This window comes from Coregonus clupeaformis, chromosome 7 (genome assembly GCF_020615455.1).
Source record: "Coregonus clupeaformis isolate EN_2021a chromosome 7, ASM2061545v1, whole genome shotgun sequence".
NCBI classification, from domain to species: domain Eukaryota; kingdom Metazoa; phylum Chordata; class Actinopteri; order Salmoniformes; family Salmonidae; genus Coregonus; species Coregonus clupeaformis.
In genome coordinates, this window is record NC_059198.1 from 37,170,817 (window position 1) to 37,197,900 (window position 27,084).

Here is a 27,084-nt window from a genome sequence, read left to right on the forward strand (position 1 = left end):
CACACACACACACACACAGACACACACAGACACACACACACACCCACACACAGACACACACACACACACACACACACACACCAAATTAGTACTGTGTCAGTTGAGAGGGAGCTTTATCTTCTGCACGTCACAGATACTATCAGAATACCTGGGAAGCGTTGTTCTACTGTAGAGTATACAGATCTGGGATCAGTCACGTGACCATATTCTGTATACTTGTGAGGACAGACGCTAGGAGACGAGAAGCAGGTACAGGGAGTGAACATTTAATATATACAGACATGAAACAAAACACGGACAGCGTCTTGTCACGAACCGGCTCAAGTTCGTAACAAAAGGGAGACACGTGGAGACAAGGAATACTCAAAGTATATATTTATTAACTAAAGTAAACTAAATCAAATAACAATGGTGTGTGTAATCAGTAATCAGTAGTGTAAGTGAGTGTTTGCATGCATAAATGTAATATGGAAAAGTGTTGAGAGGTGCCAAAGCAACAACCAAAAAGGCCACAAAAATACCACAACCAAAGTCAAAGTTTCTGCCTGGAGAGAGTCTCCTCAATGAATGTGGAAGAGGTCCATTTATGCTGGGACACACCCGGCCCAGGTGTTTCCCATGTAGCTGACGACCCTCCCAACTCCGCCCACCGGCATCCTAATAAGGAAACAAGAGCAAAGAGAGAATACGGCAGACAGAGTGGGAGGGTCGTCACAACCCCCCCACATAAGACCGGGGGACCAACAAGGACCCCGGACCAACGTACCAGCCCCTGCGTCCCAAACCGACAAATTGTACATGTTCACACCTCCACTTGCCCCACCCATCATCCTCCTCTCCAGACCTCAGCAACCTTTACACAGGAAGCAACCTTTAAGAGGAAAGAAGTACACAAGACTAGGAGGGGACAAACAGGAAAGATAGAACATGACAAAATCAAACAATGGTCGGTCACATCAATATTCATGAACAGGGCGCACGAGAGAGCGCATCAGCAATCACGTTATCAGTCCCCCGGATGTGCCGCACATCTAGATGGAAGGATTGTAAAAATAAACACCATCTCATTATCCTCTGATTAGGACACCTCATGGACCTCAAAAAGGTTAGAGGGTTATGGTCGGTGTAGACCACAATAGATACTACACCCGACCCGACATACACTTCAAAGTGTTGTAGCGCCCATATGAGTGCTAATGCTTCTTTTTCAATGACCGAATAGTTCAACTGATAATGGTTAAACTTTTTGGAAAAGAAACTAACAGGCCTCTCAACCCCAGCCACATCTGCTTGCAGCAAAACTGCACCCGCACCCACATGACTAGCATCCACCTGCAAGGTAAATGACAAATCCACACGAGGAGCAGCCAGTACCGGAGTTGAGGTAAGCAACCTCTTTGCATCTTCGAAAGCCTGTTGACAATGAGCAGACCATACGTACACAGCCTTAGCTTTCAGCAAATCTGTCAAGGGAGCGACCATAGTAGAGAAGTTCCTACAAAAACCATGATAATACCCAATCATTCCCAAGAAACGCATCAGTTCCTTTTTAGTAGTTGGTAGTGGAAAAGCATCAATAGCTACCACTTTAGCCTGAACAGGACGCACTTCACCCTGCCCAACCACCTTTCCAAGGTATGTAACAGTCGCCTGAGCAAACTCACATTTAGCCAAATTTATCGTGAGGCGACCCGCAGCCAGACGTCCGAACAAGGCTTGAATACGGGACAGATGTTCCTCCCAAGTATCTGCATATATCACTACATCGTCCAGATAAACAGCGCACCCGGCCAGACCAGAGACAACCCTGTTCATAAGTCGCTGAAAAGTGGCAGGCGCATTACGCAGTCCGAAATTCATAACCGAATACGAGTACAGACCAAAAGGTGTAATAAAGGCAGAGATTTCACGTGCCCTACTCGTCAGTGGCACCTGCCAATAGCCCTTTAACAGGTCAAATTTGCTCACAAACTTAGCTGCGCCGACTTGATCAACGCAGTCCTCCATCCGAGGAAGAGGAAATGAATCCGGCTTAGTGACATCGTTTACCTTACGGTAGTCCGTACAAAATCTGTTTGTTCCATCCGATTTACTGACCAAGATACAGGGAGAAGCCCAACTGGAGAAAGAAGGCTCTGCTATTTTACTCTCCAGCATGTACCTGACCTCAGCATCCAGACAACGCAGTTTCTCTGAAGAAACTCTATAGAACCGTTGATGAATGGGGTCAGCATCTCCAATGTCAATATCATGTTCTATTAAGTTTGTACGTGTTGGTGTATCAGAAAACAACCCTGGAAATCTCAGAATCAAACCAACCATCTCTTTCCGCCCATCAACAGGTAGATGAGTAAGAAGGCTATCTAAAATCTCCAGTGTCTCGGAATTTTTCAATCTACCCTGCAGTATGCAATCGTCGGGTCCAGAAACATCTTCCTGCTCCTGCACAGACCTAGCATGACCAGAACCCAGGGAATAAACAGTATCAGCCAAAAGAACAGCCTTACCGTCCTCTGTAGACCCCCCATGTTCAGTCTCAGAGGAACGTGCATAATAGGTTTTTAACAAATTTACATGGCACAGTTGGTGTGCTTTCCTCCGTTCTGGAGTGGCAACTAGATAATTCACATATGATAACAGGGACTGAGGAGGCTCGGGAGACTTCCAGTCATCCTGGAGAACAGATAAAAGCCCACGCACCCTATGTCCAAACACTAGGTCATTTGGGCTAAAACCTGTGCTCTCCTGTGAAACCTCCCTAGCAGCTAACAGTAACCAAGGCTTCCCAATCCTTATCCATCTCAGTACAATAAGCTCTCAACAAAGACTTAAGTGTTTGATGGAAACGTTCCAGTGCTCCTTGACTTTGGGCATGATAAGCGCTAGACAAGTTGTGTTTAATATGGAGTTGTTGGAGAACCTGTCCAAAGAGATTAGAGGTGAAATTAGATCCTTGATCACTTTGAATGACCTTAGGGATTCCAAACAGTGAGAAAAACTGAGTCAAAGCTTTTAACACAGACTTAGTCGTGATAGACCGGAGAGGATAGGCAGCAGGAAACCTAGTGGTCTGACACATCACAGTCAACAAATAATTACTACCCTTTCTAGAACGAGGCAGAGGACCAACACAGTCAATAATCAGATACTCAAAAGGTTTACTGAGTACAGGAATAGGGAACAGTGGTACCGGCTTAATAGCTTGATTAGATTTACCAGTTAATTGACAGGTGTGACAAGTTTTGATGAAATCAGAAACATCCCTCTTTAATCTTGGCCAAAAGAAATGTTGTAATATGCGATTGTAGGTTTTTCTCACACCCATATGCCCAGCAACGTCGTTGTGAGAAGTTGTCAGCACCAACTCACGAAGCTTAACTGGTACCACGACCTGACTAATCGCCTCCCCCAGAAAACAACTACCATGAGACATCCACTTTCTCATCAGGACCTCCTCTTGGAGAAAATAGCCCTGTGCGACATCTCCCAACTGTTCCACAGGCACAATTTGGTCCCGCAACTCTTCTAATGTAGGGTCAGTCCGTTGCGCCTCGATTAAATCAGAGCGGGATACAGATAACGGGATAACAGGGAAAACAGTAACAGACTTCTTTATGGTATTCTCGTTAGCCAGTTCCGTGACCAAGTCGTCAGGGATCATAGAACGCGTCACTGCACACGCAGAAAACACCTCTGGGAAATTCTGCGCACTCTCATCAGGAATCCCTACAATTGAAGGCTTAGTGGAAACCACTAAAGATGGAAACACGATAGGCCACACACGCTCCCCAGCCAAGTTATTTCCAAGGATCATGTCAATACCCTCAATAGGCAATGAAGGACGCACCCCCACAACAACCTCACCTTTCACCAGTCCACAATCCAACATCAGTTTATGCAATGGAACTGACAAGAGTGTTCAAACCTATTCCCCTAATTAGAACACTATTCCCCGAATCAGTCTCCGCAGAGAAGGGTAACACAGATTCCAACACAAATTATTCAGAGGCACCTGTGTCTCTTAGGATCTTTACTGGCACTAGGTTCTTACTTCCTAACATAGACACAAAACCCTCCGTAACGAAAGGTAAATAGTCGGGATCAATATAGCCTTTCACATGGCTCTGGGCATGAGACAATGCGTCAGGAGTGAACTGATGTGGAACAGGCGCTGCTAACGCTGTAGGCCTCGATTTACCATAAGCACCTGTACTGAATTTACCCCTAGACCTAAGAATCGGACATTCATTTTTCCAATGACCTAATTCTTGACAGTAGTGACACTCTTGACCAAAGTCAGTTTTACCACGGGTATCAGGCTCAACCCCAGTTGAATGAAACTCTGCCCGGGAACCGAAGTATCTCGGCGAGCGAGGCCCAAATCTCTGCGAACGCCCCCACTCACTCCGAATACGGGGTTCTGCCCCAAAAAAATTGTGAGTCAACACATATTCATCTGCCAAAACCGCAGCTTCAGCGACAGTCTTTATTTTTCGTTCGTTAATGTACGTCGCTATACGATCAGGGATTGTGTCCTTAAATTGTTCTAACATAATCAGATCACACAGCCCTTGGAAAGTCATAACTGCAGAGGCGGAACACCAGCGATTAAACTGTGAAGATAATATTCGCGCAAACTCAACATGAGTCTGCTGATCATCCCTTTTTAAAGTTCTAAATCGTTGGCGGTAAGCCTCAGGGACCAATTCGTAACTCTGTAACACAGCTGTTTTAACCTTATCATAACTGACACTGTCGGCTACACTAAGAGCTAAATATGCTTCTTGCGCTTTACCAGTCAGCACACACTGCAACATCAAAGTGCGATCAGAATCAGGCCAACTCCTAGCGTTAGCAACACGCTCAAATAACGAAAAGAATGTCTCCGGGTCCTTTTCATTAAACTGGGGCAACAACCGTAAATTCCCAACAATATCAAATGTGTCTGGATTACGGCCAAAAGAGGAACGACCCCTAGGTAACTCTGGATCACCTTCCCAGAGCAAACTCTCCCCTGAGAGCTTTCCTTCCCTAACCAACTCTAGTCGCTCTTGTTGCAGCTTGATTTTAGCACGCTCCATATCCTGTTTAAATTCCAATTCCCTTTCATATTTTACACGATCATGCTCCATTTTAGCGTGTCCATGCCCTAGCTGTAACAGAAGCAGTTCTTTCTGCTGTTCAAAAAGAAGACTACTATGACTAACCGATGGAGCGGTCATTGTAACATATCGGGGAGACAACGTGTCCTCAGCAGAGGCTGCCCCAGTGGTAACATCCAGAATACCACTCTCCATCAAATTGGCCTTCAATATTAACCTAATATATTTTTTTTGACGTTTATCACTAATTTCAACCTTGTAGTGTTCAGCAACCTTCAACAGCTGTTCTTTAGTACATAATTCTAACAGTTCTTCTGATGGAAAGCGAATGAACTCGTCTACATTAGACGCCATAATCAGGAAAAAAAAAAATATATATATATATATATATATATCATAATAATCTCGCTCAACCCCTCTGCTGAGCACACCAGACACAAGAGAAATGACAATCACACCGAGCACCACAGAAAAGAGATGGGATATGGAGCTTCCCCAAAACCTACAATAACTCAACCCTAGTCTTCGTGCAGATTCGCGGTGGGTAATTATGCACTGTAGCCCGCTGGCAAGGAATTAAACCCCCCAGCACGCTGGTAGATTCCCCCAAGCCACGGATGTGCCCCCGAGACAACTGCTCAGTCCACAGACACCACACAAAAATAACAAACATTTAACCATGCCCAACGTATCCCAAAACAAAACACGTCACTAAGCCTATCAGGGGAAAAGCTATATCTCCGGGTAGCAATTGTCACTACCCTACCCAATCTCCCACTGAGGTACACAGCCGATTGTACTCACCTCCGACCGATGTCCCAACAGCGAGTAGAGCAAGAGTTTCCAGGCTGGGCAGGGACTGGAAACTAACCAATGTACTCTCTCCAACGCAGTACACAACCCAAAGGCAACCAATACTGGGCCTATCAAACTCAAACAAACTAACAAAATTTACAAAGAAAGACCCTACAGAATTGGACATTAACTCCACGTTCTCCCAAACACAACCAGTTCAAGATCCCGGACGAACCCCCACTTGTCACGAACCGGCTCAAGTTCGTAACAAAAGGGAGACACGTGGAGACAAGGAATACTCAAAGTATATATTTATTAACTAAAGTAAACTAAATCAAATAACAATGCTGTGTGTAATCAGTAATCAGTAGTGTAAGTTATGCTGGGACACACCCGGCCCAGGTGTTTCCCATGTAGCTGACGACCCTCCCAACTCCTCCCACCGGCATCCTAATAAGGAAACAAGAGCAAAGAGAGAATACGGCAGACAGAGTGGGAGGGTCGTCACAGTCTGGACATGGGGAAACGAAACAACATCAATGCTGAGACGGCATCAAACTGAGGAACAGACAGATATAGGGGAGGTCATTAAACAGCCATGAATTCCAGGTGAGTCCAATGAAGCGCTGGTGTGCGTAACGATGGTGACATGTGTGCGTAACGATGGTGACAGGTGTGCGTAACGATGGTGACATGTGTGCGTAACGATGGTGACAGGTGTGCGTAACGATGGTGGCAGGTGCGCGTAACGATGGTGACAGGTGTGCGTAACGATGGTGACAGGTGTGCGTAACGATGGTGACAGGTGCGCGTAACGATGGTGGCAGGTGCGCGTAACGATGGTGGCAGGTGCGCGTAACAATGGTGACAGGTGTGCGTAACGATGGTGACAGGTGCACGTAACGATGGTGACATGTGTGCGTAACGATGGTGACAGGTGCGCGTAATGATGGTGACAGGTGTGCGTAACGATGGTGACAGGTGTGCGTAACGATGGTGACAGGTGTGCGTAACGATGGTGACAGGAGTGCGTAACGATGGTGATCTGTGTGCGTAACGATGGTGACAGGTGAGCATAACGATGGTGACAGGTGCGAATAACGATGGTGACAGGTGCGCGTAACGATGGTGGCAGGTGCGCGTAACGATGGTGACAGGTGTGCGTAACGATGGTGACAGGTGTGCGTAACGATGGTGACAGGTGTGCGTAACGATGGTGACAGGTGCGCGTAACGATGTTGACAGGTGTGCGTAACGATGGTGACAGGTGTGCGTAACGATGGTGACAGGTGTGCGTAACGATGGTGGCAGGTGTGCGTAACGATGGTGACAGGTGCACGTAACGATGGTGACAGGTGTGCGTAACGATGGTGACAGGTGTGCGTAACGATGGTGACAGGTGTGCGTAACGATGGTGGCAGGTGTGCGTAACGATGGTGGCAGGTGTGCGTAACGATGGTGACAGGTGTGCGTAACGATGGTGACATGTGCGCGTAACGATGGTGACAGGTGTGCGTAACGATGGTGACAGGTGTGCGTAACGATGGTGACAGGTGCGGCGTAACGATGGTGACAGGTGTGCGTAACGATGGTGACAGGTGTGCGTAACGATGGTGACAGGTGCGCGTAACGATGGTGACAGGTGTGCGTAACGATGGTGACAGGTGTGCGTAACGATGGTGACAGGTGTGCGTAACGATGGTGACAGGTGTGCGTAACGATGGTGACAGGTGCACATAACGATGGTGACAGGTGTGCGTAACGATGGTGACAGGTGTGCGTAACGATGGTGACAGGTGCACATAACGATGGTGACAGGTGTGCGTAACGATGGTGACAGGTGTGCGTAACGTTGGTGACAGGTGCGCGTAACGATGGTGTCAGGTGCGCGTAACGATGGTGACAGGTGTGCGTAACGATGGTGACAGGTGTGCGTAACGATGGTGACAGGTGTGCGTAACGGTGGTGACAGGTGCGCGTAACGATGGTGACAGGTGCGCGTAACGATGGTGACAGGTGTGCGTAACGATGGTGACAGGTGTGCGTAACGATGGTGACAGGTGTGCGTAACGGTGGTGACAGGTGTGCGTAACGATGGTGACAGGTGTGCGTAACGGTGGTGACAGGTGCGCGTAACGATGGTGACAGGTGCGCTTAACGATGGTGACAGGTGTGCGTAACGATGGTGACAGGGTGTGCGTAACGATGGTGACAGGTGTGCGTAACGATGGTGACAGGTGTGCGAACGATGGTGACAGGTGTGCGTAACGATGGTGACAGGTGCGGCGTAACGATGGTGACAGGTGCGGCGTAACGATGGTGACAGGTGCGGCGTAACGATGGTGACAGGTGTGCGTAACGATGGTGACAGGTGTGCGTAACGATGGTGACAGGTGTGCGTAACGATGGTGACAGGTGTGCGTAACGATGGTGACAGGTGCGCGTAACGATGGTGACAGGTGTCGCGTAACGATGGTGACAGGTGCGCGTAACGATGGTGACAGGTGTGCGTAACGATGGTGACAGGTGTGCGTAACGATGGTGACAGGTGTGCGTAACGATGGTGACAGGTGTGCGTAACGATGGTGACAGGTGTGCGTAACGATGGTGACAGGTGCGCGTAACGATGGTGACAGGTGTGCGTACGATGGTGACAGGTGCGCGTAACGATGGTGACAGGTGTGCGTAACGATGGTGACAGGTGTGCGTAACGATGGTGACAGGTGTGCGTAACGATGGTGACAGGTGTGCGTAACGATGGTGACAGGTGTGCGTAACGATGGTGACAGGTGTGCGTAACGATGGTGACAGGTGTGCGTAACGATGGTGACAGGTGCGCGTAACGATGGTGACAGGTGTGCGTAGCGATGGTGACAGGTGTGCGTAACGATGGTGACAGGTGTGCGTAACGATGGTGACAGGTGTGCGTAACGATGGTGACAGGTGTGCGTAACGATGGTGACAGGTGCGCGTAACGATGGTGACAGGTGTGCGTAACGATGGTGACAGGTGCGCGTAACGATGGTGACAGGTGCGCGTAACGATGGTGACAGGTGTGCGTAACGATGGTGACAGGTGCGCGTAACGATGGTGACAGGTGTGCGTAACGATGGTGACAGGTGTGCGCAGCAATATATAATCTAACAACAGTGTTCTTTGTGTGTGTTAAAAACATCTGCAATTAAACACGGATTACTGAGCTATAATCTGTCAGTAGGCTGCTAAAAAGCCCACTCAGGAAGTAAACCTTTAAAAGAATAACGGAACCGGACTATTACCGGTTAAAGAAAACCTTAGCCTTACGTAACAGAATAACATATTAGGAAAAACCTAGCAGGCTAGAAATAACATAGGCTATAGAACTTAATAATCAGCCAAAGGAAACACAATAATAGAATATAAATGTTTACCATCATTGAAACAGGGCTGAGAAGCTCGGTTATGATGAGAGAGGATTCCAACGCAAAAGGTCCAAATTGGAGCTGCACTCCACTCCACTGGCTGCACCATCCTCTAACCCACAAACACACACACTATCACACTGAAGCCGGCCCCCGGCAGCGGCGACGTGAAGCCAACAGGAATACACAAAAGCTGTAAGGAAGAAGGGAAAGGGAATTAGACAGGGGCGTGTATTTGTGTATTTTTGTAGTTGTGTATTTGTGTAGTTGTGTATTTGTGTATTTGTGTAGTTGTGTAGTTGTGTAGTTGTGTATTTGTGTATTTGTGTAGTTGTGTAGTTGTGTAGTTGTGCATTTGTGTATTAGTGTAGTTGTGTAGTTGTGTAGTCGTGTAGTTGTGTAGTTGTGTATTTGTGTATTTGTGTATTTGTGTAGTTGTGTAGTTGTGTAGTTGTGTATTTGTGTATTTGTGTAGTTGTGTAGTTGTGTAGTTGTGTATTTGTGTAGTTGTGTAGTTGTGTATTTGTGTATTTGTGTAGTTGTGTAGTTGTGTAGTTGTGTATTTGTGTAGTTGTGTAGTTGTGTATTTGTGTAGTTGTGTAGTTGTGTAGTTGTGTAGTTGTGTATTTGTGTAGTTGTGTAGTTGTGTATTTGTGTATTTGTGTAGTTGTGTAGTTGTGTAGTTGTGTAGTTGTGTAGTTGTGTATTTGTGTAGTTGTGTAGTTGTGTATTTGTGTATTAGTGTAGTTGTGTAGTTGTGTAGTCGTGTAGTTGTGTAGTTGTGTATTTGTGTATTTGTGTATTTGTGTATTTGTGTATTTGTGTAGTTGTGTAGTTGTGTAGTTGTGTAGTTGTGTAGTTGTGTGCGTATGTGTGCTGACAGACACTCAAATTCACAGTAATAATGGTAATATCCTCCTCCTCAGAAGAAGAACAAACACCATTGTAAATACAACCCATATTTATGTTTATTTATTTTCCCATTTGTACTTTAACTATTTGCACATTGTTACAACATTGTATATATACATAATATGACATTTGAAATGTCTTTATTCTTTTGAAACTTCTGAGTGTAATGTTTACTGTTAATATTTAATGTTTATTTCACTTTTGTTTACTATCTACTTCACTTGCTTTGGCAATGTTAACATACGTTTCCCATGCCAATAAAAGCCCTTAAATTGAAATTGAATTGAGAGAGAGAGAGAGAGAGAGAGAGAGAAGGAGAGAGAGAGAGAGAGAGAGAGAGAGAGAGAGATAGAGAGAGAGAGAGAGAGAGAGAGAGAGAGAGAGAGAGAGAGAGAGAGAGAGAGAGAGAGAAGGAGAGAGACAGAGAGAGAGAGAGAGAGAGAGAGAGAGAGAGAGAGAGAGAGAGAGAGAGACAGAGAGAGAGAGAGAGAGAGAGAGAGAGAGAGAGAGAGAGAGAGAGAGAGGGAGAGGGAGACTAAGTTGCCTTACAGTAGCTTTAATCTCATTTATATCAATTCCCTCAGGGATGCCCTGACTGCAAAAACGTTTAGCTAACCTAATTACTTTAGGAACGCATTTCCTTGCACGGTGACTAGTCTATTTCAGAGGGAAATAAAATATAATTAAAATATAGTTCCTAATCTATCCTAACCCGGTTAGATATCCTAGCCTCAGTTGCTCATACACCTCCAGCTACCCTGGGGCTCCTGGTTGTGTGGAGGCGGGAGAGGCTAGGGGTCAGAGCACGTTATCATCTCCCGAGTGGTGCAGTGGTCTAAGGCACTGCATCGCAGTGCTAGCTGTGCCACTAGAGATCCTGGTTCGAATCCAGGCTCTGTCATAGCCGGCCGTGACCGGGAGACCAATGGGGTGGCGCGCAATTGGCCCAGCGTCGTCCAGGGTAGGGGAGGGAATGGCCGGCAGGGATGTAGCTCAGTTGATAAAGCATGGCGTTTGTAACGCCAGGGTTGTGGGTTTGATTCCCACAGGGGGTAATAAAAATAATGTATGCATTAACTGTAAGTCGCTCTGGATAAGAGCGTCTGCTAAATGACTAAACATGTTATCTGACACAGGGAGGACTCAACGTAAACAGGAAAGTCCAGCACGTGCCCAGCCCTGTCCCGCCCGCTCCCTCAGCACGGGATGACCTTGGATGGACATTTCTACATGCTTTGTTTGGTTTATTTTGGCAATGTCACCAAGTATCCTACACCTACAAAATATCCATGTAGGTGTACCTGAGCTTTCACAAAGACATCATCATAGACAAACACAGACCCTGGAGGTAGAGAGATGCCATGGAATGTTGGGCAGCATTCTTAACTGAATGAATTTCACAATTCCCAAGTGATTCCATGGAGGGGCAGGGAGGGTGGGATTCCATGGAGGGGCAGGGAGGGTGGGATTCCATGGAGGGGCAGGGAGGGTGGGATTCCATGGAGGGGCAGGGAGGGTGGGCACTACACTCTGGAGCTGTTTTGACAGGGATTCCGCTTGGAATCAGAAGCCCTTGTAAAGTTTATACAGACAAGTATAGAGATAAGTTTATACAGACAAATATACAGTTAAGTTTATACAGACAAGTATACAGTTAAGTTTATACAGACAAGTATACAGATAAGTTTATACAGACAAGTATACAGATAAGTTTATACAGACAAGTATACAGATAAGTGTATATCGACAAGTATACAGATAAGTTTATACAGACAAGTATACAGATAAGTTTATACAGACAAGTATACAGATACATTGATACAGACAAGTATACAGATAAGTGTATATAGACAAGTATACATATACGTTTATACAGACAAGTATACAGATAAGTTTATACAGACAAGTATACAGATACGTTTATACAGACAAGTATACAGATACGTTTATACAGACAAGTATACAGATACGTTTATACAGACAAGTATACAGATACATTGATACAGACAAGTATACAGATACGTTTATACAGACAAGTATACAGATAAGTTTATACAGACAAGTATACAGATAAGTTTATACAGACAAGTATACAGATAAGTTTATACAGACAAGTATACAGATACGTTTATACAGACAAGTATACAGATACATTGATACAGACAAGTATACAGATACGTTTATACAGACAAGTATACAGATAAGTGTATATAGACAAGTATACAGATACGTTTATACAGACAAGTATACAGATAAGTTTATACAGACAAGTATACAGATAAGTTTATACAGACAAGTATACAGATACGTTTATACAGACAAGTATACAGATACGTTTATACAGACAAGTATACAGATACATTGATACAGACAAGTATACAGATAAGTGTATATAGACAAGTATACAGATACGTTTATACAGACAAGTATACAGATAAGTTTATACAGACAAGTATACAGATAAGTTTATACAGACAAGTATACAGATGGAAGATTTATACAGACAAGTATACAGATACGTTTATACAGACAAGTATACAGATACATTGATACAGACAAGTATACAGATACATTGATACAGACAAGTATACAGATACGTTTATACAGACAAGTATACAGATAAGTTTATACAGACAAGTATACAGATAAGTTTATACAGACAAGTATACATATAAGTTTATACAGACAAGTATACAGATACGTTTATACAGACAAGTATACAGATACATTGATACAGACAAGTATACAGATACGTTTATACAGACAAGTATACAGATAAGTGTATATAGACAAGTATACAGATACGTTTATACAGACAAGTATACAGATAAGTTTATACAGACAAGTATACAGATAAGTTTATACAGACAAGTATACAGATAAGTTTATACAGACAAGTATACAGATACGTTTATACAGACAAGTATACAGATACGTTTATACAGACAAGTATACAGATACGTTGATACAGACAAGTATACAGATAAGTGTATATAGACAAGTATACAGATACGTTTATACAGACAAGTATACAGATAAGTTTATACAGACAAGTATACAGATAAGTTTATACAGACAAGTATTATGATACGTTTATACAGACAAGTATACAGATACGTTTATACAGACAAGTATACAGATACGTTTATACAGACAAGTATACAGATACATTGATACAGACAAGTATACAGATACGTTTATACAGACAAGTATACAGATAAGTTTATACAGACAAGTATACAGATAAGTTTATACAGACAAGTATACAGATAAGTGTATATAGACAAGTATACAGATAAGTTTATACAGACAAGTATACAGATAAGTTTATACAGACAAGTATACAGATACATTGATACAGACAAGTATACAGATAAGTGTATATAGACAAGTATACATATACGTTTATACAGACAAGTATACAGATACGTTTATACAGACAAGTATAAAAGATAAGTTTATACAGACAAGTATACAGATACGTTTATACAGACAAGTATACAGATACGTTTATACAGACAAGTATACAGATACGTTTATACAGACAAGTATACAGATACATTGATACAGACAAGTATACAGATACGTTTATACAGACAAGTATACAGATACGTTTATACAGACAAGTATACAGATACGTTTATACAGACAAGTATACAGATACATTGATACAGACAAGTATACAGACACGTTTATACAGACAAGTATACAGATACGTTTATACAGACAAGTATACAGATAAGTGTATATAGACAAGTATACAGATACGTTTATACAGACAAGTATACAGATAAGTTTATACAGACAAGTATACAGATAAGTTTATACAGACAAGTATACAGATACGTTTATACAGACAAGTATACAGATACGTTTATACAGACAAGTATACAGATACATTGATACAGACAAGTATACAGATAGTGTATATAGACAAGTATACAGATACGTTTATACAGACAAGTATACAGATAAGTTTATACAGACAAGTATACAGATAAGTTTATACAGACAAGTATACAGATACGTTTATACAGACAAGTATACAGATACGTTTATACAGACAAGTATACAGATATGTTTATACAGACAAGTATACAGATACATTGATACAGACAAGTATACAGATACGTTTATACAGACAAGTATACAGATAAGTTTATACAGACAAGTATACAGATAAGTTTATACAGACAAGTATACAGATAAGTGTATATCGACAAGTATACAGATAAGTTTATACAGACAAGTATACAGATAAGTTTATACAGACAAGTATACAGATACGTTTATACAGACAAGTATACAGATAAGTGTATATAGACAAGTATACAGATACGTTTATACAGACAAGTATACAGATACGTTTATACAGACAAGTATAAAAGATAAGTTTATACAGACAAGTATACAGATACGTTTATACAGACAAGTATACAGATACGTTTATACAGACAAGTATACAGATACGTTTATACAGACAAGTATACAGATACATTGATACAGACAAGTATACAGATACGTTTATACAGACAAGTATACAGATAAGTTTATACAGACAAGTATACAGATAAGTTTATACAGACAAGTATACAGATAAGTTTATACAGACAAGTATACAGATACGTTTATACAGACAAGTATACAGATACATTGATACAGACAAGTATACAGATACGTTTATACAGACAAGTATACAGATACGTTCATACAGACAAGTATACAGATAAGTGTATATAGACAAGTATACAGATACGTTTATACAGACAAGTATACAGATAAGTTTATACAGACAAGTATACAGATAAGTTTATACAGACAAGTATACAGATACGTTTATACAGACAAGTATACAGATACGTTTATACAGACAAGTATACAGATACATTGATACAGACAAGTATACAGATAAGTGTATATAGACAAGTATACAGATACGTTTATACAGACAAGTATACAGATAAGTTTATACAGACAAGTATACAGATAAGTTTATACAGACAAGTATACAGATACGTTTATACAGACAAGTATACAGATACGTTTATACAGACAAGTATACAGATACATTGATACAGACAAGTATACAGATAAGTTTATACAGACAAGTATACAGATACGTTTATACAGACAAGTATACAGATACGTTTATACAGACAAGTATACAGATACGTTTATACAGATACGTTTATTCAGACAAGTATACAGATAAGTTTATACTCGTTGTTTTGGTTAGGAAACACATTTAGGCTGGAGATTGTTGAGTGAAGTCTGGCACAAACTCTCAGTCAAAGGCAAGGCCAGTGAGAGAGACCATGGAGCTCTTCATAGAAGTTGCCCTTAGGCACAGATCTAGGATCAGCTTCTCATCTCCTAAATCCAACATTTAGCCAATAGGGGGAAACTGTAAAACTGATCGTAAATTAGTTTCTGGGGCAACTGCATTCTGCTTCAGAGAGTTAGAGTGACTACAGTCCAGGGTTGTTTAGGCAGGTTCTGGGTGGTTTGGTGGTTCCATGCTGCATTTAACCAGTTTCATCTCTCAATCTCTCCCTCGCTCCATTATCGCTCTTGCTCTCTCCATTTAGCTCTCTCCATCTTCCCCAGCTGTACATTTACATTTACAATTAAGTCATTTAGCAGACGCTCTTATCCAGAGCGACTTACAAATTGGTGCATTCAACTGTACAGACAGCTCCCCCGACACACCATATCTCCTGAAACATCTCCACACTTTTTATAATTTTATAGAACTCAATTTCCACCCTAAAGCGCGCAGAGACGGTCCCATTAAATAATAGTAAAAGGTCTGTTATCCTCCTACCTTTGTTAGCCAAATAGCCAACTTTGCCTGAGCAAACAGAAAATTCAACAACACACATTTGGCCTTTTCGTTATTTGAATACCTGTACCCCATTATAAACATCCCGACAGTAAACTCCACCCCCAACCTCTCACACAGACATTCCAGCAGAGACATTAATGGCATTAACCTGCCCGAGGATATCGTGTCTGATCGAGGTCCCCAGTTCACCTCCAGAGTCTGGAGGGCGTTCATGGAGCGCTTGGGGGTCTCGGTGAGCCTTACCTCGGGGTACCACCCAGAGAGCAATGGGCAGGTAGAAAGAGTGAACCAGGATATGGGTAGGTTTCTGAGATCTTATTGCCAGGGCCGGCCGGAGGAGTGGGCGAGGTATATCCCCTGGGCAGAGATGGCACAGAACTCTCTCCGCCACTCCTCCACCAACCTAACCCCTTTCCAATGTGTGTTAGGGTATCAGCCGGTTCTGGCACCTTGGCATCAGAGCCAGATCGAGGCTCCTGCGGTGGATGAGTGGGTGCGGCGCTCGGAAGAGACGTGGAACGCTGCACACGTCCATCTGCAGCGGGCCATCCGTCGACAAAAGGCGAGCGCCGATCTCCACCGCAGTGAGGGTCCGGTGTACGCACCTGGAGATCGAGTCTGGCTCTCGACTCGAAACCTGCCCCTCCGCCTGCCCTGCCGGAAGCTGGGTCGGCGGTTTGTGGGGTATTTAAAGTCCTGAGGAGATTGAACGAGGTGTGTTACAGGTTACAACTGCCTATTGATTATCACATTAACCCCTCGTTCCATGTGTCTCTTCTCAGGCCGGTGGTAGCTGGTCCACTCCAGGACTGTGAGATAAGAGAGACTCCTCCGCCCCCATTGGACATCGAGGGGGCTCCGGCGTACACAGTTCGGTCAATCTTGGATTCGAGACGCCGGATGGGGGGTCTCCAATATCTAGTGGAGTGGGAAGGGTACGGCCCGGAGGAACGGTGCTGGGTGCCGAGGAGGGACATCTTAGACCCATCTCTCCTGACTGAGTTCCACCGTGGTTATCCCACGTGCCCTGCTCCGCGTCCTCCTGGTCGTCCCCGAGGCCGGGGTCGGCGCACGGCTGGAGCCGCGCGTCAAGGGGGGGGTACTGTCACGGTTTCGGCCGAGGCTGCTCCTCCTCCTTGCTCGGGCAGGCTTCGGCGTTCGTTGTCCCCGGAGTACTAGCTGCCACCGTTGAATGTTATCGATGTTTGTTTGGTTTTGTCTTCCTTGTACACCTGTTTCCTTTTTGTGTTAATTATGTTCCCTATAAGTGTCTCGTTTTGTTTGTAGTGAGTTGTGTGTAATTGTTCCGCCTGTCCGTAGGTGCTGGTATTTTGCTCTATAGTGTTTAGAGTACTGACGCACTTTTGCGTATTTTGTGCATTTGGAGTATTTTGCGCACTGTTGCGTAATCGCTCGCCTCCTTGTTTTGTTGAGGCCCTTTTCTTTGTATTGTCGTGTCTTCCAGTAAAGTCTGTTGGAAGTAGCTTCTGTGTCCTGTGCCTGACTCCTACACCACATCCACATCAGCCACTGACACAGATAGAGGAAGACGGTTTGAGAAGGACAGTACAGAAGTGGTCTGATGACGCAGATGCTAAGGTACAGGACTGTTTTGCTAGCACAGACTGAAATATGTTCTGGGACTCATCCGATGGCATTGAGGAGTATACCATATCAGTCACCGGCTTCATCAATAAGTGCATCGATGATGTCATCCCCTCAGTGACCATACGTACATACCCCAACCAGAAGCCATGGATTACAGGCAACATCCACACTGAGCTAAAGGGTAGAGCTGCCACTTTCAAGGGGCGGGACACTAATCTGGAAGCTTATAAGAAATCCTGCTATGCCATCCGACGAACCATCAAACAGGCAAAGCATCAATACAGGACTAAGATTAAATCCTTCTACCCCGGCTCTGACGCTCGTCGGATGTGGCAGGGCTTGCAAACTATTACGGACTACAAAGGGAAAACCAGCCGCGAGCTGCCCAGTGACGCAAGCCTACCAGACGAGCTAAATGCCTTCTATGCTCGCTTCGAGGCAGGCAACACTAAACCATGCATGAGAGCACCAGCTGATCCGGATGACTGTGTGATCACGCTCTCCGTAGCCGATGTGAGTAAGACCTATAAACAGGTCAACATTCACAAGGCTGCAGGGCCAGACATATTACCAGGATGCGTACTCAGAGCATGTGCTGACCACCTGGCAAGTGTGTTCACTGACATTTCCAACCTCTCCCTAACCAAGTCTGTAATAGCTACATGTTTCAAGCAGACCACCATAGTCCCTGTGCCCAAGAACGGCAAATTAACCTGCCTAAGTGATTACCGCCTAGTAGCACTCATGTCTGTAGCCATGAAGTGCATTGAAAGGCTGGTCATGGCTCACATCAACACCATCATCCCAGAAACCCTAGACCCACTACAATTTGCAAACCGCCCCAACAGATCCACAGAGGACGCAATCTTCATTGCACTCCACACTGCCCTTTCCCACCTGGACAAAAGGAACACCTACGTCAGAATGCTGTTCGTTGAATACAGCTCAGCGTTCAACACCATAGTGCCCTCAAAGCTCATCACTAAGCTCAGGACCCTGGGACTAAACACCTCCCTCTGCAACTGGATCCTGGACTTCCTGACGGGCCGCCCACAGGTGGTAAGGGTAGACAACAACACATCTGCCACGCTGATCCTCAACACGGGGGCCCCTCAAGGGTGCGTGTTTAGTCCCCTTCATGTACTCCCTGTTCACCCACAACTGCGTGGCCACGCACGACTCCAACACCATCATTAAGTTTGTCGACGACGCAACAGTAGTAGGCCTGATCAACAACAACGATGAGACAGCCTATAGGGAGGAGGTCAGAGACCTGGCAGTGTGGTGGCAGGACAACAACCTATGTTTGCATCACCGCTTGGTATGGCAACTGCTCGGCATCCGATACAGAGGGTAGTGCCTACGGCCCAGTACATCACTGGGGCCAAGCTTCCTGCCATCCAGGACCTCTATACCAGGCGGTGTCAGAGGAAGGCCCTAAAAATTGACATAGACTCCAGCCGCCCTAGTCATAGACTGTTCTCTCTGCTACCGCACGGCAAGCGGTACCGGAGTGCCAAGTCTAGGTCCAAAAGGCTCCTTAACAGCTTCTCCCCGCAAGCCATAAGACTGCTAAACAGTTAATCAAATGGCTATCTAGACTATATGCATTGACCCCCTTTTTTACACTGCTGCTACTCTCTGTTTATTACCTCTGCATAGTCACTTTACCCCTACCTACATGTACATATTACCTCAATTACCTGGACTAACCTGTACCCTGCACATTGACATGGTACCGGTACCCCTGTATATATATATTGTGACGTCACGAGAGGCTACACAGCTTTCAGCGGGATTGCTCAAGTAGTGCAAGGAGACAAGGTTCAAACAACACAAGGATTTTATTATAGGTCTTGGGAAGTTAACGAAAATATAACAAAATTCTGTTCTCTTGTGGCTTTTTAAGGGTTAACAGTTCAGGGATGTCTCTTCCACATCCAAAATCATAATTCTCACTTGCTCAGATAACTTTTCCACAGCCTTACTGTAGTCCACGTTGCAGCTAGTGGCCAACCCAGCAAAAAGTCCTTCCAAATGTCTCTCCCGTATTTCCACAGGTGCATATATCCAAAGGTGAGCATTTCCCAAAGGTAAGTATCTCCAAATCCTTATATTCCTCATGGAAGTGGACGTGCAGCACTCTTGTCCTCCAGAGAGCCCCGGTTGGAGACTGTGTCTCTTCCCTTCCCCAACCTTCAGCTCATCAGCTCCTGATTTGTTTCAGCTGCGTGGGAAGATTGGCCATAGAGGGGTGGAGTTCCCGACCATACCAGCAGATGGAGCCATAGCTGTCTGGGTTTGCAGCCACCTCAGGGGGATGTAACGTCCCTCCAGGACACAGCCTCTCGTGACATCACACATCCCCTCCTCGGGACCGACGTCCTCGTCGGGTAAAGGCAGCGAAGAAGGCATCACGCCGGGAGAGGGCGTCCGCATTGCCGTGGTGCTTGCCAGCCCTGTGGACAACAGAAAAGTTAAACGGTTGCAAGCTCAAAAACCATCTGGTTACTCTACTGTTTGATTCCTTGTTCTTGGCCATCCACTGCAGAGGGCGTGATCAGATACCACCATGAAACGTCGGCCCAGGAGATAGAACCGAAGGGACTCCAGGGCCCAGACTACAGCCAGACATTCTTTCTCCACCGTTGAATAGTTCTTCTCTCTTGGAAGTAACTTTCTGCTTAGGGTAGAGAATGGGATGTTCTTCACCGTCATGTGCCTGGGTGAGGACAGCACCCAGACCCACCTCCGAAGCATCCGCTTGGACAATGAATTCCTTCTTGAAGTCTGGTGCCACCAGGATTGGACTGGAGCAGAGTGCTCGCTTCAGGTTGAGGAGAAGCCGCCTCCACCGCGAGGGTTCCACTTCACCATTCGTGAGTGGCGTTGGTCGTCAGCTCCGTCAACGGTGCAGCTATGGTAGCAAAATCTGCAATAAAGCGTCTATAGTAGCCAGCGAGGCCCAAAAATGACCTTACTTGCTTCTTGGTGATGGGCTGCGGCCAGTCCTGTATGGCCCGCAGTTTGGCTTCCTGTGGTTTGACCAACCCCGCCCAATGGTGTACCCCAGGTAGTTTGTCTCACTGAAGGCCAGCTTGCACTTCTTCGGGTTTGCCGTGAGCCCTGCTTCCCTGAGCGAATCCAGCACCGCTTGTACCCGGGGTAGGTGGCTGGCCCAATCCGGACTTTGTATAACAACATCATCCAAATAAGCCGCTGCGTGCCTCTTGTGGGGCGCAAGGACTCGATCCATCAGACGTTGGAACGTGGCAGGTGCCCCGTGGAGACCAAACGGAAGTCGGGTATACTGGTAGAGCCCCTCCGGGGTGGCAAAGGCTGTCTTCTCCTTAGACGCCGGGGTCAGGGGCACCTGCCAGTAGCCTTTGTGAGATCAAGAGTGGTTAGGAAACGAGCATGCCCCAAGGAGTCTATTAAATCATCGACACGAGGCATTGGGTATGCATCAAATTCAGACACTTCATTCAACTTTCGATAGTCATTACAAAATCGTACTGAACCGTCTGGCTTGGGAACTAGTACGGTGGGACTTGCCCAGGCACTGTGGGACTCTTCGATTACTCCCAACTCCCGCATCTTCCTTACCTCCTTCTGTATAACCACTTTACTGAGCCTCAGCACGCGGTGCACGGCGCTGGTTTACCGTTCGGCCAGGCATGGTGCGGATCTCATGTTGGACCACCTCTGTGTGACCGGGAAGGGAGGAGAAGACATCCTGGTTCTGCTCCACGAGTTCCAGGGCCATCTGTCGTTGATGTGGGGACAGATTTGGACCCAGCTGAACCTCTCTCGCGCCGGTTCCTTGGTCTCTGTGGGGGTAGACAGCTGAACAGCGCCTCTCTGGCGTGCCACTTCTTTAAAAGGTTAACATGATAAATCTGCTCAGTTTTTCTTTTATCTGGTTGCCTCACCTTGTAGTTTACTTCTCCCATGCGTTCAATGACCTCATATGGTCCTTGCCAGGTTGCCAGGAATTTACACTCCACGGTTGGCACCAGGACCAGCACTCTGTCGCCCGGCTTAAACTCCTGGGTTGAGCAGATCTGTTGTAGGAGGCTTGCTGTTGCCGCTGACTGGCCTCCAGGTGTTCCCGCATCATGGGATAGATGGCCTTCATTCTCTCCCTCATAGCCCCGACATGGTCGATCAGTGTCCGCTGTTGGCATGGCTGCTCCTCCCAGGCCTCCTTGGCGATGTCGAGCAGTCCTCTGGGTCTGTAGGAAAGCAAGAGCTCAAAGGGTGAAAACCCAGTAGAAGACTGAGGTACCTCTCTCACCGCAAATAATATGTATGGTAACAGCTGATCCCAGTTGCGCCCATCTTCCCCTACCGCTTTCCGCAGCATGGATTTTAGTGTTTTGTTAAAACGTTCGACTAGGCCATCTGTCTGGGGGTGGTAGACCGAGGTTCTCAGCTGTTTGATTTTCAGTAAAGCACAGAGTTCTTTCATCACCCTGGACATGAATGGAGTCCCTTGGTCCGTCAATATCTCTTTTGGGATTCCCAGACTAGTTGAGAGACGGAACAGCTCCTTGGCGATTTGTCTGGATGTAGCCTTCCTCAGCGGAATGGCCTCCGGGTACCGGATGCATAGTCCAGAATGACCAGAATGTATTGATGTCCCCTGGAACTTTTCGGTAAGGGCCCGACTATGTCTAATCCAATCCTCTCAAAAGGAGTTTCGATAATGGGCAAGGGAATGAGCGGGTTTCTATATGTGGGCTTTGGCGCAACCTGCTGACACTCAGGGCAACTACGGCAGTAGTTCTCTATCTCTTTGTGTACTCCTGGCCAAAAGAAACGTTGCATGATTCTTTCCTTAGTCTTCTCTACCCCCAAGTGGGCCCCTAGCGGGTGTGTGTGTGCTAGGTTGAGTACTGTGGCCCGATAGGGCTGTGGCACGAGGAGCTGTTCATGCACTTCATCATTTTTCTTGACTATCTGATATACTAACCCCCGGTTTACTGCGAAATGGGGGTAAGTAGGGTTTGTCTTATCACCTAACACTACCCCTTCTAATACCTGCACATTTCTTAAGGCATTTGCAAGAGTAGGATCTTGTAATTGAGCCGTACCATACTGGCCTGTGAGAGGGGGAAGCTCTTGGGTGCCTGGGACGTCTTCTTCACTGGAGAACGGAGCACTTTCCTGGGCTGCGTTCTCTTCTCCCGTATCCGGACCAGTCTCGGTGTCGGTCTGGACACCTGCCATCCCTATCAGAGCCCGGGCGGGAGTGAGTAACTCGGCGGATTGCACCGGAGCCTTCCCAGGATGAGTCTTGCCTCTCCGTTTCGGGTACTCGGGTTATCCTCTCTGAGACTCTCCAGAGTGGGTAAAGGCTGGGCAGTCTCGTCCAATTAGGACAGGGACGGGGAGGGAATCAACCACCCCGCCGTCGTGTGTATGGTTCCCCGTGTGCTGGTCATTGCAAGTTCAGTAATGGGGTATTCTCTGGTGTCCCCATGGACACAGGAAACTGGGAGGACTTTCCCGGGGTCAGACACGTTGGGCCCACCAAATCCTTACGCACCAGGGTGGCCCGGCTACCAGAATCCAGTAAGGCCTCCACATCATGGTGATTCACAGTTACCGGGCAGGTGGGGGGTCGATCTGGGCCGCCATCTACGACTCCCAAGAGCGAGGCAAAGCGGTGTGTGGGTGCTGAGCTGGAGGACTCCGCAGTGGGCATAGGTTCATCGGCTGGTTTCCCACACTGCCAGGAGATATGTCCCATCTCCCCACACCGGTAACACTGTCGAGTTTCCCCCTCCTGGTGTACTCTTCTTGGACCCGCCTGGTTTCTGGCTCCCCCTGGAGCCGGGATAAGTCCTGACGTGGCTGGGTTCGAGACCTTGGGAGTCCTTTGGACGGGTTCTTCCCATTTGTGGTGGGGCCGCACTCCTGGGGTCTTTTCGGGAAGCATTCAGCATCTCCGCTGTGGCCTGGTACTTTTCCACAGCTTCCACGGTCAGATCAGCCGTGGTCAAGGCCTGTTGACTGATGACCCGTTTTGCCTCATAAGGCAGGGGCGCGTGAGGTAACGATCCACCACAACGGCCTCCACCACCGCCGCTGCTGTATTCCTCTGCGGATCCAGCCATTTCCTTGCGATCGGACAAGTTCATGCATCTGCGCCGAGGAGGTTGGTCTGGTTGGAAGGTCCAGCTGTGAAAGCGCTGGGCCATACCAAACTTTGTGAGTCCATATCTGCTGAGGATCTCAGACTTCAGGGCATCATAGTCAGTAACCTGGTCAGGGCCCAGGTCCCGGACAGCATTCAGCGATTCCCCGGTTAGAAAGGGGGCTAACAGACCAACCCACTGTTGCTTGGGCCAGGCTTCCCTAGTGGCCGTGGCCTCAAATGCATGCAGGTATGCCTCAATGTCATCGGTAGCTCCCATCTTAGATATAAAGTCACTTGCCTTTATTGGGCGGGTATTTTGGACAACCCTCTGTCTCTGCAACTGCAATTCCTCTGCCTTCAGAAGGTTGGCTTTCTTTTGCTCCTCCAAGAGAGCCACGTTTGCTTGCATCTGGGCGTGCTGGCCAGCAACCAGGGCTTTCAATATGTCCTCCATTTCAGTCGGCGGGGAGCCTACGGCCAACTTGGAAAACTGGGTGATCAAACCTTCGGTATCCTCCTCTGACATGCACTATTAACGCTAGGCGTGCCCGTGTTCTCCACCATCTGTGACGTCACGAGAGGCTACACAGCTTTCAGCGGGATTGCTCAAGTAGTGCAAGGAGACAAGGTTCAAACAACACAAGGATTTTATTATAGGTCTTGGGAAGTTAACGAAAATATAACAAAATTCTGTTCTCTTGTGGCTTTTTAAGGGTTAACAGTTCAGGGATGTCTCTTCCACATCCAAAATCATAATTCTCACTCGCTCAGATAACTTTTCCACAGCCTTACTGTAGTCCACGTTGCAGCTAGTGGCCAACCCAGCAAAAAGTCCTTCCAAATGTCTCTCCCGTATTTCCACAGGTGCATATATCCAAAGGTGAGCATTTCCCAAAGGTAAGTATCTCCAAATCCTTATATTCCTCATGGAAGTGGACGTGCAGCACTCTTGTCCTCCAGAGAGCCCCGGTTGGAGACTGTGTCTCTTCCCTTCCCCAACCTTCAGCTCATCAGCTCCTGATTTGTTTCAGCTGCGTGGGAAGATTGGCCATAGAGGGGTGGAGTTCCCGACCATACCAGCAGATGGAGCCATAGCTGTCTGGGTTTGCAGCCACCTCAGGGGGATGTAACGTCCCTCCAGGACACAGCCTCTCGTGACATCACAATATATATACACAGTTGAAATCGGAAGTTTACATACACCTTAGCCAAATACATTTCAACTCAGTTTTTCACAATTCCTGACATTTAATCCTAGTAAAAATTCCCTGTTTTAGGTCAGTTAGGATCACCACTTTATTTTAAGAATGTGAAATGTCAGAATAATAGCAGAGAGAATGATTTCTTTCAGCTTTTATTTCTTTAATCACATTCCCAGTGGGTCAGAAGTTTACATACACTCAATTAGTATTTGGTAGCATTGCCTTTAAATTGTTTAACTTGGGCCAAACATTTCGGGTAGCCTTCCACAAGCTTCCCACAATAAATTGGGTGAATTTTGTCCCATTCCTCCTGACAGAGCTGGTGTAACTGAGTCAGGTTTGTAGGCCTCCTTGCTCGCACACACTTTTTCAGTTCTGCCCACAAATATTCTATAGGATTGAGGTCAGGGCTTTGTGATGGCCACTCCAATACCTTGACTTTGTTGTCCTTAAGCCATTTTGCCACAACTTTGGAAGTATGCTTGGGGTCATTGTCCATTTGGAAGGCCTATTTGCGACCAAGCTTTAACTTCCTGACTGATGTCTTGAGATGTTGCTTCAATATATCCACATAATATTCCTTCCACATGATGCCATCTATTTTGTGAAGTGCACCAGTCCCTCCTGAAGCAAAGCACCCCCACAGCATGATGCTGCCACCTCTGTGCTTCACGGTTGGGATGGTGTTCTTTGGCTTGCAAGCCACCCCCTTTTTCCTCCAAACATAACGATGGTAATTATGGCCAAACAGTTATATTTATGTTTCATCAGACTTGTGGAGGTCTACAATTTTTTTTCTGAGGTCTTGGCTGATTTCTTTTGATTTTCCCATGATGTCAAGCAAAGAGGCACTTAGTTTGAAGGTAGTCCTTGAAATACATCCACAGGTACACCTCCAATTGACTCAAATGATGGCAATTAGCCTATCAGAAGCTTCTAAAGCCATGACATCATTTTCTGGAATTTTCCAAGCTGTTTAAAGGCACAGTCAACTTAGTGACCCACTGGAATTGTGATACAGTGAATTATAAGTGAAATAATCTGTCTGTAAACAATTGTTGGAAAAATTACTTGTGTCATGCACAAAGTAGATGTCCTAACCGACTTGCCAAAAGTATAGTCTGTTAACAAGAAATTTGTGGAGTGGTTGAAAAACGAGTTTTAATGACTCCAAACTAAGTGTATGTAAACATCCGACTTCAACTCTATATGTATATAGAGCTCCTGGAGCGTTTATGAGAATTCTACAAAATACGCTTTGCTTTCACAAGAACTGAAAACAACCGTTTCAGAATGCGATTTGCGAGATGCACAAGCTAGCTAATGCCGCGTCACAATACCTGGTACTCTGGTCCAGGATCTTGGACCCACTACTCACACAGGTCCAGGATTCGTTTCTGCGAGGGTTCGTTTGTGTTTCACACATGCAGATCAGGGTACTAAAAGCTCCAGGATCCGGATCATACAGGGATATGAGAAGCGCCCTTAGTGACTCTACAAGGTGTCAAAAGCGTTCCACAGGGATGCTGGCCGATGGTGTTCTTAATGTTTTGTATACTCAGTGTACACTGGAGTTGCTTATTAAGATGACATTGAATGTTCCTGAGTGGCCTAGTTACAGTTTTGACTTAAATTGACTTAAAAATCTATGGCAAGACTTGAAAATGGCTGTCAAGCAATGATCAACAACCAACTTGACAGAGCTGGAAGAATTTTAAAAAGGCGTGCAACATTTCTAGAAACTTACCCAAAGGTAATTCTAATATGTATTGCCTCAGGGGTGTGAGATATTTCTGTGTGTGTGTGTGTGTGTGTGTGTGTGTGTGTGTGTGTGTGTGTCAGGCCGGCCTGTTAGCTGTGTGGACCAGAGAAGCTAAGGAATCATAGGGTCTGGAGGACTGGAGAGAACTATGAGACTCAAGACTCTCAGTCTCTCGGTGTGTGTGTGTGTGTGTGTGTGTGTGTGTGTGTTGAAGCTCTATCCATGTGCTGTATAGCATTAGCAGTAACTCGTGGTTCTCTGAAGACCCGTCTGCCAGCCTCCACTCTGAACTGCTCTCCACTCGGCTCCTCC